The sequence below is a fragment of the Chrysemys picta genome, chromosome 1, assembly GCF_011386835.1.
Source record: "Chrysemys picta bellii isolate R12L10 chromosome 1, ASM1138683v2, whole genome shotgun sequence".
NCBI classification, from domain to species: Eukaryota; Metazoa; Chordata; order Testudines; family Emydidae; genus Chrysemys; species Chrysemys picta.
In genome coordinates, this window is record NC_088791.1 from 2,448,419 (window position 1) to 2,460,800 (window position 12,382).

The 12,382-nt window shown below is 56.3% G+C and overlaps 2 protein-coding genes across 3 annotated transcripts in view; one reads left to right on the forward strand and one right to left on the reverse strand.

The window, feature by feature from the left end:
- LOC103306556 (dromaiocalcin-1-like) overlaps positions 1-12,382 on the reverse strand; it is a 52,023-nt gene that overhangs the window by 37,472 nt on the left and 2,169 nt on the right. The window contains exon 2 of one of the 2 annotated variants that reach the window (XM_065594456.1): positions 801-897. The gene's annotated coding sequence lies outside the window, so the exon portion shown is untranslated. Of the gene's footprint in view, positions 1-800; positions 901-12,382 lie in introns of both variants that reach the window. The other variant, XM_065594398.1, reaches the window with a different exon arrangement.
- Positions 1-12,382, forward strand: part of RBM28 (RNA binding motif protein 28) — a 308,732-nt gene that overhangs the window by 1,863 nt on the left and 294,487 nt on the right. The gene's annotated exons all lie outside the window — the stretch shown is intronic.

Sequence of the window (12,382 nt, forward strand, 5' to 3'; positions counted from 1 at the left end):
ATGGGAGCCTGTAGCTGACAGGGGCTGAGCGCCCATTTTCCAGGGACTGGCCCCATCCAATCCTCATGGGAAGAGCCGACCCTGGGGGGCATTTCATCCACCTTCTCTCACCCGCTCCCTGGGGAGGGGCTGCAGGGCCTGGGCTCCCCCCAGGGCAGTGAACCTCATCAGCAGGAGACGGGCAGTGGCTCTGGGAGCGACAAGGGAAATTAATTCACTTCCCAATTCCCACCCCCCGGGTGGGCTCCAGCTCCGAGGGCCGGGCAGGGACTCACCTTCCAGCGAGGGGTTAAAGATCAGGCAGCCAAGGAGGCAGAGGCTGAAGTAGGCGACTGGCCCCATCTTCTCACTTCCCCTGCGGAGAAAACACACCAAGGAGATGGGGCCACGAGAGCCCGAGACACCCTGGGAGTGACCCCACACTGCCATGGGGCATTTCCCGGGGGAGGCGCTTCGGAGCCGGGCTGTTTGCTAAGGGCCTGGCTGGGCTGGAAGGGTCCCTGTGAATTAGGGGAGCTGTGTGTGGGCCCCCTCCCTGGGCAATCCCTGCCCCTCCTCTCCAGCCACGCAGGGCAGGGCAGGGGTGCGGGGAGCAGAGCCCCAGGGAGAGGACGCTCAGCACCGACACATGGGGACGGGGTGCCGGGGACGCGCTGTGGGGGAAGGGGTGGGACAGAGACGGCCCCAGGGACTCACACAGGGCAAGTCCAGCCATGAGGCCCCGTCACAGGGCTCAGATGCCACCCAGTGCCCAGCACCCAGCGAGGAGGGAGAAGGGCCGGGAGGGGGCAGGGACTCACCTGTCCGTCGGTCTGTTTGTCTGGGCGGCTGGTCTGGAGCGATGAGGATCGGAGCTCAGCCTGTGCAGGGCGCTGGCTCTCCGGGGTATTTATAGACCTACTGGGGGCACGAGAGGGGGGGGGGAGAAGGGAGGGGGCAGGATGCTGAACATGCAAATCAGCCCAGCTGGCAAATACAAGGATCCCAGCACAGAGCAAACAGAGACTCTGGGACCCGCCCGTCAGCTGAGCTGGGACCATCAGGAAGCCTTAGTTAGGGTGCGATCAAAGGCAGAGGCATTGGGTAACGGCCCATCCTGGGCCTCTGCACGAACCTGAGTCCTTCCCCCGCCCATCACTGCCGTCTCCCTCGGCCGGGCTGCAGCTGGCTCTCTGCCATCCCGGCGTTCAGGGAGGATCAGCCCGGGGCGCTGTAGCCCATCTCCTGTCTCCAGCAGTGGCCAGGACCTGCTGCCTCATGGGACGGGGCAAGAATCCCAGCAGGGGCAACGAGGGGATAACCTGCTTTGGTGAAGACGCTGCCTGACCCCCAGTGCTCAGCACCAGCTCACGCCCTGAAGCAGGAGGGTTTATAGCCCAGCCTGAGCTCTGGGGTAGTTTTATCCTCACGGTTAGAACTCTGCATGTTCCTTTTCTCCACGTAAATGTTGAGACATTTTCTGAGTCCTGCTAAACTGCTGACCTCAATAATATATTGTGGCAGTGAGTTCCACAGTCTAATCACGTTGTGTGGGGAAAGAATTTTCTTTCTGGTGCCTTTCAGTATTGAACAGACCCCCTGTTCTTGTGCTAGGAGATGGGCTGAACCTGCATCCCACCCCATCCTGCTTCCCTGGACACACACCCCCAACCTCCTACGGAGCCGATCTGGACCGACGGAGACTGGGAACGTGGGATTCCCCTGAAAGCCTCACAGCCCGAAGTCAGCCAGACCCCTAAACCAGCCAGCCCAGGCCGGTCAACCCCCCCGGGAAGAGCCAAACCAACCCGCTCAGACCCCACGGCCTGTCTGCAGCAGACAAATGTGCACTGATGTCACGACTTCCCCCAGGCACCCCGGAGCGACCCCCTACGGCAGCCATGGGGCACAGCTGGGGCTTACTAGTATAGGCTGCCTGGGTAGAATCCCCAGAGTCTCTCTGGTGTCTAATACCACGTCCCCAGCCACCAGCAACCTCTGACCCACATCCCCAGCCTCCAGCACCTCCAATCCACGTCCCCAGCCTCCAGCGCCTCCGACCCACATCTCCAGCCTCCAGTGCCTCCGACCCACGTCCCCAGCCTCCAGCGCCTCCGATCCACGTCCCCAGCCTCCAGCACCTCCGACCCACATCCCCAGCCTCCAGCGCCTCCAACCCACGTCCCCAGCCTCCAGTGCCTCCAATCCACGTCCCCAGCCTCCAGCAACCTCTGACCCACATCCCCAGCCTCCAGCGCCTCCAACCCACGTCCCCAGCCTCCAGCGCCTCCAACCCACGTCCCCAGCCTCCAGTGCCTCCAATCCACGTGCCCAGCCTCCAGCAACCTCTGACCCACGTCCCCAGCCTCCAGCAACCCCGACCCACATCCCCAGCCTCCAGCAACCCCGACCCACATCTCCAGCCTCCAGCAACCTCTGACCCACATCCCCAGCCTCCAGCGCCTCCGACCCACGTCCCCAGCCTCCAGTGCCTCCAACCCACGTCCCCAGCCTCCAGCACCTCCGACCCACATCCCCAGCCTCCAGCGCCTCCAACCCACGTCCCCAGCCTCCAGTGCCTCCAATCCACATCCCCAGCCTCCAGCAACCTCTGACCCACATCCCCAGCCTCCAGCGCCTCCAACCCACGTCCCCAGCCTCCAGCGCCTCCAACCCACGTCCCCAGCCTCCAGTGCCTCCAATCCACGTCCCCAGCCACCAGCAACCTCTGACCCACGTCCCCAGCCTCCAGCAACCCCGACCCACATCCCCAGCCTCCAGCACCTCCAATCCACGTCCCCAGCCTCCAGTGCCTCCGACCCACATCTCCAGCCTCCAGTGCCTCCGACCCACATCCCCAGCCTCCAGCAACCCCGACCCACATCCCCAGCCTCCAGCACCTCCAATCCACGTCCCCAGCCTCCAGTGCCTCCGACCCACATCTCCAGCCTCCAGTGCCTCCGACCCACGTCCCCAGCCTCCAGCAACCCCGACCCACATCCCCAGCCTCCAGCACCTCCAATCCACGTCCCCAGCCTCCAGCGCCTCCGACCCACATCTCCAGCCTCCAGTGCCTCCGACCCACGTCCCCAGCCTCCAGCAACCCCGACCCACGTCCCCAGCCACCAGCAACCTCTGACCCACATCCCCAGCCTCCAGTGCCTCCGACCCACGTCCCCAGCCACCAGCAACCTCTGACCCACATCCCCAGCCTCCAGCGCCTCCGACCCACATCTCCAGCCTCCAGCGCCTCCGACCCACATCCCCAGCCTCCAGCGCCTCCGACCCACGTCCCCAGCCTCCAGCGCCTCCGACCCACATCCCCAGCCTCCAGCGCCTCCGACCCACATCCCCAGCCTCCAGCATCTCTGACCCACATCCCCAGCCTCCAGCACCTCCGACCCACGTCCCCAGCCTCCAGCGCCTCCAACCCACGTCCCCAGCCTCCAGCAACCCCGACCCACATCCCCAGCCTCCAGCGCCTCCGACCCACATCCCCAGCCACCAGCGCCTCCAACCCACGTCCCCAGCCACCAGCAACCTCTGACCCACATCCCCAACCTCCAGTGCCTCCGACCCACGTCCCCAGCCACCAGCAACCTCTGACCCACATCCCCAGCCTCCAGTGCCTCCGACCCACATCTCCAGCCTCCAGTGCCTCCAATCCACGTCCCCAGCCTCCAGTGCCTCCGACCCACATCCCCAGCCTCCAGCACCTCCGACCCACATCCCCAGCCTCCAGCAACCTCTGACCCACGTCCCCAGCCTCCAGCGCCTCCGGCCCACGTCCCCAGCCTCCAGCGCCTCTGACCCCACGTCCCCAGCCTCCAGCGCCTCCGACCCACATCCCCAGCCTCCAGCAACCTCTGACCCACGTCCCCAGCCTCCAGCGCCTCCGACCCACATCCCCAGCCTCCAGCATCTCTGACCCACATCCCCAGCCTCCAGCACCTCCAATCCATGTCCCCAGACACCAGCAACCTCTGACCCACGTCCCCAGCCTCCAGCGCCTCCAACCCACATCCCCAGCCACCAGCAACCTCTGACCCACGTCCCCGGCCTCCAGCGCCTCCAACCCACATCGCCAGCCTCCAGCACCTCCAACCCACATCCCCAGCCTCCAGCGCCTCTGACCCACATCCCCAGCCTCCAGCGCCTCCGACCCACATCCCCAGCCACCAGCAACCTCTGACCCACATCCCCAGCCTCCAGCAACCTCTGACCCACGTCCCCAGCCTCCAGCGCCTCCGACCCACGTTCCCAGCCTCCAGCAACCCCTGACCCACAACCCCAGCCTCCAGAGCCTCCGACCCACATCCCCAGCCTCCAGCGCCTCCGACCCACATCCCCAGCCTCCAGCAACCTCTGACCCACGTCCCCAGCCTCCAGCACCTCCAACCCACATCCCCAGCCTCCAGCGCCTCCGACCCACATCCCCAGCCTCCAGCAACCTCTGACCCACGTCCCCAGCCTCCAGCGCCTCCGACCCACGTCCCCAGCCTCCAGCGCCTCCGACCCACATCCCCAGCCACCAGCAACCTCTGACCCACGTCCCCAGCCACCAGCAACCTCTGACCCACGTCCCCAGCCTCCAGCGCCTCCGACCCACGTCCCCAGCCTCCAGTGCCTCCAACCCACATCCCCAGCCTCCAGTGCCTCCGACCCACATCTCCAGCCTCCAGCGCCTCCGACCCACGTCCCCAGCCACCAGCGCCTCCGACCCACGTCCCCAGCCTCCAGCAACCCCTGACCCACGTCCCCAGCCTCCAGCGCCTCCGACACACATCCCCAGCCTCCAGCAACCCCTGACCCACATCCCCAGCCTCCAGCACCTCCGACCCACATCCCCAGCCTCCAGCAACCTCTGACCCACGTCCCCAGCCACCAGCAACCTCTGACCCACGTCCCCAGCCTCCAGCGCCTCCGACCCACGTCCCCAGCCTCCAGCAACCCCTGACCCACATCCCCAGCCTCCAGCGCCTCCGACACACATCCCCAGCCTCCAGCAACCCCTGACCCACATCCCCAGCCTCCAGCGCCTCTGACCCACTTCCCCAGCCTCCAGCACCTCCGACACACATCCCCAGCCTCCAGCAACCTCTGACCCACATCCCCAGCCTCCAGCACCTCCGACCCACATCCCCAGCCTCCAGCGCCTCCGACACACATCCCCAGCCTCCAGCACCTCCAAACCATGTCACCAGCCCCCAGGGCCTCTGACCCACATCTCCAGCGCCTCTAAGCCATGTCCACAGCCTCTGGCACCTCTGACCCACCTCCCCAGCCTCCGACACCACCTCTGCAATTTAGGGTGAGCTGGTATTTTTTGTTGGTTTTAGAGAGCTGGAAAATTCTCCTCTGAACAGACCCTGAGCTCCGGCGCTGACTGCAGGGCACTAGCTGCCTCGCCATGACTGTGCCACCAGAGGCTGGCAGCCTTCCTAAGCCAGATGTCAACTACCTCCCCTAGCCTGGCACCTCCTGCCGCCCTGAACAAACATCTCCCCACTGCTTAGCGTGTGACCTGCCCGGGACAGACACCCGGCTTTAAAACTTCTTACTCACGCGCCCTTTATATTTACCCTGTGATAAACATCAGTCAGCTCCATCTGTAACAATGGAGCCGTTCATGCCCCCGCCCGTCCTGGAGCTGGCCAGGGACTCACTGTCATTGCTGGACGAGCACAAAGCCCAGAGGCTCAGAGAAGCCCCGCAAAGCTCCAGGACTGATGTCAGCGATTGAATCAGTACAGTTTGTGCCTCAGAGCTGAGAACCCTCAGCCCGATTTGGGTGGGGAGCAGGCTGTGTGGGGTCCTTTATCCATCCCAGATATGAGGCACCAGGGTCTGGCATTTCCCTCACCTTCCCCTGGGTGGCTGGGTCCATTGGCTTCACCCTCAGAACCCCCCTTATGCCCCATGTGGGGCCCCATGGGACTAGGGGGTCTGCAGCAGTGGCATTCGAATGGTTTCGTACTTGGTAACGCTCCTTAAGATTGATACCCTCCCAAAAACCCTTCCTTGTGCAGTCAGGTCCCTCCTCCAAGGGCCTTCAGCTTTTCCCTTGTGCTTGTCGACCCATGACCTTTTGTAACACCCTGCCGTGCCCTTGGACTGAGACCTCAGCTGTGGATAGAGGCTCCAGAAATTCTTTACTCTTAACTGCCCACCAGAAAGAGTTTCCTTGTACAGAAGTTCTCTTTCTACAACAAACCAGGATCGGTTAGAAGAGCTGAGAGGCGGTGGGGTGCTCCGTGCCGCCGTTCAAGCTCCCTGGAGGCTGTCATCTGCTTCCTGATCAGCCTGGAACTGTTCCCTTGATGTTGGAGACGTCAGTTCCTCATTGAATTGTGGACTTGGGCTTGGTCCCTCTGGAAGCGATGCAGGTGCTGGGGCTGTTTCCGTGGACTGTGAACCGCTGTCCGCTGGTGCACTATGTTGTATTTCAGGCTCCGGCTGAGCCTCTTGCCTAGGTATCTGCTGCTTCTGCCAGGTCAGGCTCGGTGGTGCCCTCTGCGTTGGAGTTGTAGATGAGGTTGCAAGCACTGGATTCAGTGCTGGGAATGATTCTGGTGCTGGTTGCTCCACCTGTTCCGGTTCTGGGACTGGTTCTGGCTGGGTCTCTGCCACTGGATCCACTACGGCTGTCGCAGATGTTGGCCTGGGGTCTGGTTCCACCACCTCAGTCTGAGTCTCTGGTGACACAGACGGGGCCCTTGTAGAAGGCTCAGAAACAGGGATGGGGGTGCAAGCTTGCTTAGCCTGGCTGCGGGTGACCATTCCCACCCTCTTGGCTAGCTTCACATGGTTGGCCAAGTCTTCCCCCAGCAGCAATGGAATGGGATAATCATCATAGACTGCAAAAGTCCACATTCCTGACCAGGCCTTGTACTGGACGGCAACTTGGCTGTAAGCAAGTCAAAAGAGTTTGACTTGAAGGGTTGAATCGTCACTTGGGCTTCTGGGTTGATCAATTTGGGGTCCACTAAGGATTGGTGGACAGTTGACACCTGTGCTCCAGTGTCCCTCCACACTATGACCTTCTTCCCTCCCACACTCACAGTTTCCCTTCACTCTGAGGGTATCTGGGAGGCATCTGGGCCTGAGGACCTTTGGTGTGACCCCAATGCAATGAACTGTAATCTGTTGGGATTTTGGGGGCAGTTGGCTTTACATGCCCCAGGTCGTTGCATTTAAAACATCGCCCAGCTGACTGGTCAGTGGGGCAAGGTCGGTTTCTGGAGAATGGTGTGGTGGGACGATAAATTGTCTGGTATCCGCCCAAACTGTGACCAGGGTTGTTCCTCTCTGCTACCTCCACCCATTTTGTTCCGATTTGCCACGCCTCTCTGGCAGTATGGGACTGCTCACATTGATCAGCATAAGAAGCAAGACTTTCGGCTGAGTCCATTTTCTTATCCCATAAAAACTGTTTTACATCATCATTGGTCATAGTCAGGAAGTGCTCCTGTACAACCAAATCACACATTCCTTCAAAGCTAGTTACACCCCTTCCTTTGACCCATTTAGCTAACAGATCCTTCATCTGATTTACATAAGCCACATTACTTAGTCCAGCACCTCTCTTAAGGGCTCTAAATTTTACTCTGTAAGTTTCAGGTGTAATTTGAAGTTGTTTCAAAACCAAATCCTTAAGTTTACCATAGTCAGAAGCATCCTCAATAGGCATCTTGTTGAATATGTCCAGAACTCTTCCAGTCAATTTTGCTACCAATGTGGTCATCTTGTGATCGTCGGGAATTGCATGGAGTGTGCACAGTCTCTCAAAGGTGATTAAATATTCAGCAATATCACTGGATTCATGATACTGTGAACACAGTCACTCCCATTTGTGGAATTTTGGGGAAGTGGAGCCAGCTGCTGAAGGGTTCTGTCTTTTCAACTCCATAACAGCGAGTTCATGCTTCTGGGCCGAAATCTGGGGCTCAAACTGGGCCTGTATTTCTCTGTCTTTTAACTCCAGGGCTCTTTTATGGGCAGCCTCCTCCCTGGCTGCCTCTGCCTCCAAGCATTTTGCCTCCTTCTTCTCCTCTGCATCCAACTCCAAGCGCTTTAAGGCCATTTGTCTTTCATGTTCTTTCTGTCTCTCTTCAGCTTCCAATCTGGCTAATTCTAGTTTCTTTTGGACCTCACTTTCCATCATCCTAGCCTTCCTGCACTTAGCCTAGCCTAACCCGAGAGCTAGAAAGAAAAAAAAACAGCTTGTGAATTCCTTTGCAAGAACTTAACTACTCTGCCCTCAGGCAGAGAAAAAACCTCCACCTGCTCTCAGCTACAAAGGGTCCTTTTAAAATCCTAAGGTCTGTGCTTCTGGTTCAAAATGATCCCACTGTGCTGCCACCATGTCAGGGTTCCCTCCCCACTCTGAACTCTGGGGTACAGATGTGGGGACCCACATGAAAGACCCCCTAAGCTTATATTCCACCAACTTAGGTTAAAAACTTGCCCAAGGCACAAATTCTTTTCCTTGTCTTTGGACAGTATTGCTGCCACCACCAAATGATTTAAACAAACATTAATGGAGGGGCCACTTGGAGCCCTATCCTCCCCAAAATATCCCCCCAAGTCCCTTCACTCCCTTTCCTGGGGAGGGGTGCTTGAGAATAATATACCAACCAATAGGTTAACAAATCCCTGGTTTTTAGGACACTGACAATCAATCAGGTTTTTAAAGAAGAATTTTATTTAAAAAAAAAAGTAAAAGAATCACACCTGCAAAATCAGGATGGAAGGTAACTTTACAGGTAAATAAAAAGATTTAAAACACAGAGGATTCCCCTCTGACTCTGCTTCCCAGTTACAAAACAGGAATAAAATTATCTCTTAGCATATGGAAAATTCATAAGCTAAAACAAAAGATAATCTAATGCATTTCCTTGCTATTACTTACAATTTCTGTAATTTTAGATATATTATTTCAGGATGTTGTTAGGAGCTGGTTTACATGCTTGGTCTCTCTCTTTGTCCTGAGAGGAAACCAACAAAAAGAGCCCCAACAAAACCTTCCCCCCCGCCCAGATTTGAAAGTACCTCCTTTTCCCATTGGTCCTTCTGGTCAGGTGCCAACTAGGTTAATTGAACTAATTAACCCCTTTACAGGTAAGTGATTCTGTACCTCTGGCCAGGAGGGATTTGATGTTACTGCATACATAAAGGTTGTTACCCTTCCCTTTATATTTATGACAAGTTTATTACAGGATTGGCTACAAACACTGTCTTTGGTGTAAGATCTAAGGTACAGCTGACCTGGAATAAATGACTGGTCCTTTGATACTGGAAATAACCTGATTATTGCTGTGAGAGACCATCTATCACTAAGGTAGGCTCAACTGGGTGGCGAGACAGGATCGGAGCACCCAAGTGGACTGACTGCGACTCCATGTTTAGGCTGCTGTAATGCCTGAGGAGTTACACTTGATTAGCAGGGTTGGCGAAATCTAAGGCCTGCTCTATACTATGAAGTTAGGTTGACATAAGCCGCTTTGCGTCAGCCTAGCTGTGCATGTGTCTACACTTACATTTGTCTCCCACTAATGTGAGTGCCCCATTATTCCGACAGTAACACCATCTCCACAGGTGACACAGAACCATGGTCCATGTATGGAGGTCGATGCAGCACGAGTGTAGACACTGCGTTACTTATGTTGACCTTAGCAGGCCTTCAGCAGCTATCCCACAATACCTGACATGGACCACTCCACTGCCCAGGGGTCACACAGACTAGAAGCTCCCCCACCTTTAACCCTCCCCACACACACACACACACACACACACACACACATTTTTGAAATGCCTTTTCCTGGTTCTCCAGCACGGTGAACACACCTCTATCTGCTCTCCATTGTTGTGTGCAACCGCCCAGCTGATCATGCTGGCTACAACTGACTATGAGTGGCAAACAGCGGAGGCTAACAGAGGGAGTTTGCCTGGGATCTGTCCGAGAGGAGGTACGCTAAGTGCTGCACTGGGGGGCTGTGTTGGTGAGTATCTGAGTGTCTGTTGTGGGGACAGTTTGTCAGTTTGTCAGTTTGACCGTGTGCTTGATTGTTTGAAAAGTGAAAATGGGGAGTGCTTTGTTCCAGGTGGGCCATGAGTGGGCCTGATTGTTATAAAAAGGCAGCCAGTTGCAAACCACCTGAGCAGTGAACAGCAAAGGCTAACAGAGGGAGTTTGACTGGGAGTTCACCTGGGGAGAGCACGCTGAGGCTTTCATCTTGCAGGCTTCTCAGAGTAGTTACTGCAACAGCTGAGGAAGCTCTTAGAAGAAAGCTAATACGGATGGTGAGCGATCAGCTGTTGTGACCTGCACAGGATGTACTATGTTTGTCTTTCTTCCACAGGACAGAAACGACTTTGTCTGTACGAAGTGCAAGCTGGTCTCCATATTAGAAGAGAAGGTTCAAGGTCTGGAGAAACAAGTATCACCCCGCGTAGCATAAGGGAAAATGAAGATTTCCTGGCAGACGTCAGGATATGTTTCTACAGGCACAACATTCTGAAGATTCAGAGCAGGCGCAGCAGGGACAGAAGGATTGTGAAGGAATTTGGCAGCATGTGACCTCCAGAAGGAGAAAGAGGAGAGTCCATGTACCAGCAATGGAGATACAGGTGAGCAACCGTTTTCATGTTCTCTCCACAGGTACTAATGCGGAGAGTGGACTAGATGATACATCTGAGGGAAGGGAGCAGAAGGAGACTCCACCGATTGGAAGGCAAGAGACGCACTGTCCTAGGGATGGGGGTTCCACGACCACTGCTCCCAAAAGGAGGAGACGGGTGGTGGTGGTCAGGGACTCCCTCCTCAGGGGGACTGAGTCATCTATCTGCTGCCCTGACCGAGAAAACCGAGAGGTCTGCTGCTTGCCAGGAGCTAGGATTTATGATGTGACAGAGAGACTGCCGAGACTCATCAAGCCCTTGGATTGCTACCCCTTCCTGCTTCTCCACGTGGGCACCAATGATACTGCCAAGAATGACCTTGAGCGGATCACTGCAGACTACGTGGCTCTGGGAAGAAGGATAAAGGAGTTTGAGACGCAAGTGGTGTTCTCGTCCATCCTCCCTGTGCAGGGAAAAGGCCTGGGTAGAGACCATCGAATCGTGGAAGTCAATGAATGGCTACGCAGGTGGTGTCGGAGAGAAGGCTTTGGATTCTTTGACCATGGGATGGTGTTCCAAGAAGGAGGAGTGCTAGGCAGAGATGGGCTCCACCTAACGAAGAGAGGGAAGAACATCTTCCCAAGCTAACCTAGTGAGGAGGGCTTTAAACTAGGTTCACCAGGGGAAGGAGACCAAAGCCCTGAGGTAAATGGGGAAGTGGGATACCAGGAGGCAGCACGAGTAGGAGAGCACAAGAGGGGAGGACTCCTGTCTCATACTGAGAAAGCGGGACAATCAGCGAGTTATCTTAAGTGCCTATACACAAATGCAAGAAGCCTGGGAAACAAGCAGGGAGAACTGGAAGTCCTGGCACAGTCAGGGAACTATGATGCGATTGGAATAACAGAGACTTGGTGGGATAACTCACATGACTGGAGTACTGTCATGGATGGATATAAACTGTTCAGGAAGGACAGGCAGGGCAGAAAAGGTGGGGGAGTTGCGTTGTATGTAAGAGAGGCGTATGACTGCTCAGAGCTCCAGTATGAAACTGCAGAAAAACCTGAGAGTCTCTGGAGTAAGTTTAGAAGTGTGAGCAACAAGGGTGATGTTGTGGTGAGAGGCTGCTATAGACCACCAGACCAGGGGGAAGAGGTGGATGAGGCTTTCTTCTGGCAACTAGCAGAAGTTACTAGATTGCAGGCCCTGGTTCTCATGGGAGACTTTAATCATCCTGATATCTGCTGGGAAAGCAATACAGCGGTGCACAGACAATCCAGGAAGTTTTTGGAAAGTGTAGAGGACAATTTCCTGGTGCAAGTGCTGGATGGAGGAACCAACTAGGGGCAGAGCTCTTCTTGACCTGCTGCTCACAGACCGGGAAGAATTAGTAGGGGAAGCAAAAGTGGATGGGAACCTGGGAGGCAGTGAGCATGAGATGGTCGAGTTCAGGATCCTGAAGAAAGGAGAGTGGCAGAATACAGACCCTGGACTTCAGAAAAGCAGACTTTGACTCCCTCAGGGAACAGATGGGCAGGATCCCCTGGGAGAATAACATGATGGGGAAAGGAGTCCAGGAGAGCTGGCTGTATTTTAAAGAATCCTTATTGCGGTTGCAGGAACAAACCATCCTGATGTGTAGAAAGAATAAAAAATATGGCAGGTGAGCAGCTTGGCTTAACAGTGAAATCCTTGCTGATCCTAAACACAAAAAAGAAGCTGACAAGAAGTGGAAATTTGGACAAATGACCAGGGAGGAGTATAAAAATATTGCTCAGGCATG